Genomic DNA, 7,162 nt, shown 5'->3' on the forward strand with positions numbered 1-7,162 from the left:
ATTTATTTTATTTTCTCTTTATTTATTCTTACTTTAGTTGTTCTTTTTAGGTAGGTAGATATATTATTAATTTCCAAGAGAAATTCACAGTTCCAGTTGATAGGTAAAAGATGTCTACAAAACATTAAAACAACTGAATAAAACACAATAAATACATAAAATAATGAATGAATAATGAATAAGTAAGTCTGTAATATTATTATTATTATTATTATTATTTTTCACGTTTGCATGTCTATTTTTAAAACACTTTTTAAAAACTATTTACAAAAATATTGTGTTGAACAAATATTATCAATTGTAGAACAGCAATAGAATAACATAGCGTACTAAAGAAATGTATTCAGCTGACATATCGTTAAAATGTCATATTCAGTGATGTATTAGATCAGCAAATATGAAAATATTCTGCAGTCATTCTGCCGCGTCATGAGGCTGATCTGATCATTATTCATACAGAAGCACAACATGAGTCTGTCCAGAACGGGCCAGGCCAACGACCCAGCCAACAAAAGGCTTTTTCTGGGAAAAGCAGCAGAAATACAAAGGCCATAGTCAGCATTCCGACGACCGTGTTTTCCCATAATTGCCTAATTGTCATCCGCGGATGGTTGACCGACATCCACATGACTTGTCTGAGGAACAAAAGAGCTGTCGAAATCTCCTATTCCTGAAACGCTGCTGTAGGATTAAGCCTTGAGCTTCACCACTTGTCGATTCACGCTGATATCCGCTGTTGAATCAACACAACTGCTGGGTGTCCTTTAGCCTCTTAAGCCCCGGGCTGTGTTTCTCCAAAAATGGCATCCAAAAGGTCCACAAGGTCTTTATGGGCGATCTTGGTAGCAAAACAAAGAGGATAGATTTGACTGTTATTGTCTGTGTTAAAATGGACATACTGTATTGACGTTACTGGGTAAGTGGAAATAAAGACAGAACACTGTTATTTTCGTCTTATAAAAAAAACCTGAATTTGGACTGAAATTTCCCCTTATAAATACGGTGGCACCACGTTTAGCATACACCGCAGTTAGCATGGTTTTCGGTTTATGTCAAAAATGTATGCCACTATTTTGCCTTGGTTTGTGTACATTTTTCTGTGAACTCCCAATATGGCACCCGTCTTTTCATGTTAGTAATATGTCATTAATGCAATGCATGAGTGCAACCGTCTTCTTAATGTGGTTACATCACAGAACATCCGTAACCTATCTCACTTTGAAAACAGCTGAATTCAGGTATGTTGGCTACAAGTCGCAGTTGTAGAACGCCTGCTGTCCTCCTCAACATATATTTTTATTTTACTCGTGAGTTCCTATACCGATAATATAAAGACAGTTATTAGCATTTGCTGTACATGCTATCATTAGCATGTACAGCATGTACACATATGTGTGAAAATGTTTCCCTCACATTTCCTTCCTGCTTTTGTCATGATGGCTCCCACGTGTCAGAGGGATCATCAGAACACTTTGGAATATATTTCGAAAAATTTCATAGTAAAACATTTCATTACTGTTGATAAGTCGTTTATTGGTATTTATGTGGGGTATTTTTTTTTTTAAGTTTTTACTTTGGAAGTGTTACTTCCATACGACAGCGTATTAGGGCTACATTGAAAAAAAATCGGACATTTTGAGAATAAACTCTTAAATTTACGAGAATAAAGTCGTCAATTTTCGATAAAACAGTTGTAAATTTCTGAGAATGAAGTTGTTACTTTACGAGAAAAAAAAAATCTGAAATTTGCGAGAAACAAGTTAGAAAATTTACGAGAAACAAGTTAGAAAATTTACGAGAATAAAGTCATAAATTTATGAGAAAAAGTTGTAAATTTATGAGAAAAAAGTCCTAATATTACGAGAATAAAATGGTACATTTATGAGAACAAAAGTGGTAAATTTACGAGAATAAACTTGTAAATTTACAAGAAAAAAAGTCGTAAATTTCCGAGAAAACAGTTGTAAATTTCTGAGAATGAAGTTGTTAATTTACGAGAAAAAAAAATCTGAAATTTGCGAGAAAAAAGTTGTACATTTACGAGAATAAAGTCATAAATTTATGAGAAAAAGTCGTAAATTTACAAGAAAAAAGTCCTAATATTACGAGAATAAAGTGGTACATTTACGAGAACAAAAGTGGTAAATTTACAAGAATAAAGTTGTAAATTTACAAGAAAAAAAGTCGGAAATTTACAAGAAAAAGTTGGAATATTACGAGAAAAAAAAAGTTGTAAATTTACGAGAAAAAAAAGTTGTAAATTTACGAGAATAAAGTCATAAATTTATGAGAAAAAGTTGTACATTTACGAGAAAAAAAAGTTGTAATATTACGAGAATAAAGTTGTACATTTACAAGAAAAGAAGTCGGAAATTTACAAGATAAAAAGTCATAATATTACATGTCATGCGTGTTGAGCAAGCTTTTATTTATAGCATAGACAGCTATGAAAAGGGGGGACTTTTGTGACTTTTGACTTTTGGCCCTGGGCATGTGGAGGGGGCGGGGTAAGAAATGCTGAAGTGAGAGGGGCTAATCTGTTTTTGCTCAGCTGCTCTGTCTTTCTGTTTTGCTTCTCATAATTTCGACTTTCTTATCTCATAATTATGACTTTTCATATCTCATAATTTGACGAACTAAGAGCAAGGATTACAGCTCAACGTGAGATCAGGGAATGCTGTGTCCTCACCTTCACAGAAACCTGGCTGACGGAGGATATACCGGACTCGGCGATCCATTTGGAAACATTTGCTGCTTACCGGGGAGATCGCACGTCGGCGTCTGGTAAACACAGAGGTGGCGGCGTCTGTGTCTACGTAAACAAACGGTGGTGCACAGACGTACAGACGATGGAAAAGCACTGCTCGCAGGACATTGAGCTGCTGATGGTGAAATGCAGACCTTTTTATTTGCCTCGTGAGTTTAGCGCTGTGTATTTAACTGCTGTTTACATCCCACCACGAGCTAACACTGCTAATGCACTAGGCCTCCTGCATGACATCATTGATAAACACGAGACCAAACACCCAGACGCTGTATTTATTATATCTGGCGATTTCAACCACTGTAACCTCAGGACTGTCCTCCCCAAATATTACCAGCATGTGAGCTTTCCCACAAGGGAAAATAACATCCTGGACCAAGTCTACTGCAACATGAAAGGTGCTTTGAAGGCTGTTCCAAGACCCCACTTTGGAAAGGCTGACCACATCTCTATATTCCTTTATCCAACATACAGACAACTTCTTAAAAAAGCTCCCCCTGTACGTACAGCAGTTAAAGTGTGGAATGAAGAAAGTGATCAAGTACTTCAGGACTGCTTTGGCTGCACAAACTGGGATGTGTTTAAAACAGCAGCGGGGAGGGAAGATTGTACTGTTGATTTGGATGAATATGCTTCTGCTGTTACTGGCTACATTAGCACATGTATAGAGACTGTTACCACCACCAAGTATTACAGAAAATACCCTAACCAAAAACAGTGGATGAACTGTGATGTAAGGGCTAAGCTACGTGCTCGTTCGACTGCATTTGTCATGGGCACCGCTGAGGACTACAAAAAGGCCAGATATGACCTGAGGAGGTCCATACGGGAGGCCAAAAGACAGTACAGACAGAAGCTGGAGGGCTACTATTCCACCTCAGACCCTCGGCGCATGTGGGCGGGGCTCCAGCACATCACAGACTATCGCCAGCAGAGTAGCGTAGCCACGTCCAGCCAAACCACACTTCCTGATGAGCTGAACGAGTTCTATGCCCGCTTTGACACCCAAACTCCTGATGAGCAGAGAGGGTGGCTGAACCTGGGGAGCACACAGGACTCACCTCTCATGGTGACATCAGCTGATGTGCGCATGGTTCTGAACAAAACAAACCCACGAAAAGCAGCAGGCCCAGACAACATCTCAGGACGTGCACTTCGGGTTTGCTCATCAGAGCTAGCTGATGTGCTTGCTGACATATTTAACCTGTCGCTTGCACAAGCATCTGTACCGACCTGCTTTAAGTCCACCACCACAGTGCCCGTACCCAAGAAGAGCAACGTGACCTGCTTGAATGACTATCGCCCTATAGCACTCACTCCTATTGTTATGAAGTGCTTTGAAAGAATAGTCATGACCCACATCAAAAAGTGCATCCTGGTGGCAACTGTGGACCCTCTACAGTTTGCATATCGCCAGAACCGGTCCACGGATGATGCAGTCAACACTGCCATCCACACAGCCCTTTCTCACCTACAGGGCCAGGACACATACGTCAGAATGCTATTTATAGACTATAGCTCTGCTTTTAATACAGTCAGCCCCCACAAATTTACAAACAAGCTCCTCACACTCGGCCTGTCACCCTCCCTCTGTAACTGGGTGTTTAACTTTCTAACAGGCAGGCCCCAGTCAGTCAGAGTCCACAATCGCACATCCAGCTCAAGAATTGTGAGCACTGGGACCCCACAGGGGTGTGTGCTGAGTCCGCTCCTCTACACGCTCTTCACCTACGATTGCGTGGCCTCCCAGAACAACACCAGCATCATTAAATTTGCACATGACACTACAGTCATCGGACTGATCACTGGTGGTGTTGAAACATCATACAGAAGAGAGGTGGCGGACCTCATAGCTTGGTGTCGTGATAACAATCTCCTTCTCAATACAGATAAGACTAAAGAGATGATCATCGACCCAAGAACAAGGGAAAAGGAGCCGCATAGACCCCTGTTTATTGATGAGACTGAGGTGGAGAGGGTGAAAACCTTCAAGTTCCTTGGCACACACATCAGCGAGGACCTCACCTGGTCTCACAACACCCAACAAATTATGAAGAAGTCCCAAAGGAGACTGTACTTCCTGAGAAGACTGAGGAAATTTGGCATGTCCACCACAATCCTGAGTTGCTTCTACAGATGCACTATCGAAAGTGTCCTTACCGCCTCCATCACTGTTTGGTACGGTAACTGTACAACACGCGATAGGAAGGCACTCCAGCGGGTGATCAAGACCTCACAGAACATTGTTGGGGCAGCCCTCCCCTCACTGCAAGACATTTATAAAACTAGAGTCCTACGCAGAACACACAACCTCATCAAGGACAGCACACATCCACAACACTCATTATTCACACTCCTACCGTCAGGCAGACGCTACAGGAGTTTGAAGTCCAGGACCACAAGGCTGGCAAACAGCTTTTACCCACAGGCCATCAGGCTTCTCAACGAAGCACTCACACACGCCGCACACAACACACGCACACACTCATAGCACTTTATTTATTTATTAATTCATTCATTCATTGGTGTTCATGTCTTTTCTGTTGTTGTTGCTTAATTTATTGGTATTAATGTTTCTTATGTTGTTATTCATTTTCTTGTTTTTTTTCTTTTCTGGGAGAATGAACAGAACAAGAATTTGATTGCATAGCAGAACTACCTGTTTTATTTACCATTGGGATATTTTTTTTCTTTCAATGGCGGGCTTCCATAATAACTTGACTGCAGTCAAGTTCATCAGAACATCTTTTTTGATGCTTAGCTTCAGCCTCCAAACGCTGACGTTGGCATTTCATTGTGCCTTCAAATATCTTGTCAACAAGTTAAATAACACCTGGACGTCCCTTCTCTCTCTGTGACAAGATATCTGGGTCATCTGGGTTTGACGTGATCATCAGTGCATCTGCACGTCCAATGTCAAATAAATCCTCTAGTCTTGATACAAATTCATTCTCTCTCTCTTTGTGTGCTGTTGTTGTTCTCTTTTTGTGTCTCTGCAGTCCTTGAAACCAGCCTCAGGTTTCTGGGTCGAGTGCTTGCTGCTTCATATACTTCAGACTTGGAATACAGCCTTCGCTGCTAATGAGCTACCATTTCGGTACTGTCAATTTTGGATCTCTGTGCAGGCGCATGAAGTATCCAAATGCCTGGCGGTATATGATGGGAGTTTAACACCAGTCATTTCCAGCACGTAAGAACTAAGCATGCACTGATCGATCTGCCGATCCGTACATATGAAACTGATCTTATCTGCCTCTGCAAATGTCTGAAAGTCAGCCACTGTCCCCTTTTGCTCTGCCAGACTGACCGCGAGCAATCAAGCCTAAAGGTAAAGTTAAAGCTAGCCGGGGCAAAGAGCCAGGTAGTGAGCAGGGAAAAAGCTACGTGCAAAACTACTACGAGGAAAATGTTGGACTTCATGGCATTGGACGACCGGCCATTTTAGATCGCCGTGCACTTTATTTTTGCTAAGAAGCTCACATCAGGTCTACCGTACAGCGTAACCAGTTGTGCAAGTTGTTCGTTTTTAAAAAAGACTCAAGGAACTGATATCATTTAGTAGTTTGCACAACCAAAATTTTCATTTATATTTGAGGGAATATTGTTTTGCAGGTATTGTTCAATGCTTTTCAAAAAAATAACATTGACACTGACGGCGTACAAAAAAAATATCTGTATCGGCAGGTCGGGCATTTTAAAGATAGGTAAGATCGGGGAACCCCTGGTGAGAACCAACCCCCTGCTCTTGTTTGCATCTTTCTAATCAGCAGCAGGCATCAGAAGACACTGAAACTACTGACAAAAGCACGACTCTGCTTCTTGTCACTTCACATCCACAGTCAGAACAACCAACGCATTGGCTCTGGAACAAGACAAGAGGCACTGCACTAACAGCTCGTTTACTGCTTAAACATTATATGATTGGATCTTCATGACATTACAAGCAGAATTTAAAAGAAAGTATAGCATTTACTGTAGTTAGAGCGGACATAGAGTTGGTAGACAGCTACAAATTCTTGGGTGTTCATCTTAACAACAAACTGGACTGGTCCGTCAACACCCACGCCCTCTACAAGAAGGGCGAGAGTCGCCTCCACCTGCTGAGGAGACTGAGGTCCTTTGGTGTGTGCAAGACTCTTTTACGGACCTTTTATGACTCTGTGGTGGCCTCAGCCATCTTCTATGCTGTGGGCTGCTGGAGAGGGGGCAGCACGGACAGGGACAGGAGCAGGATCAATAGGCTGATCAGGAGAGCGAGCTCTGTCCTGGACGGTCCTCTGGACTCCGTGGAGGAAGTGGGGGAGAGAAGGATGTTGGCTAAGCTGACAACCATCATGGACAACACCTCTCACCTGCTACATGACACTGTTGTTTCCCTGGGCAGCTCCTTCAGCAGCA

Source organism: Dunckerocampus dactyliophorus, chromosome 4, assembly GCF_027744805.1.
Source record: "Dunckerocampus dactyliophorus isolate RoL2022-P2 chromosome 4, RoL_Ddac_1.1, whole genome shotgun sequence".
NCBI classification, from domain to species: Eukaryota; Metazoa; Chordata; class Actinopteri; order Syngnathiformes; family Syngnathidae; genus Dunckerocampus; species Dunckerocampus dactyliophorus.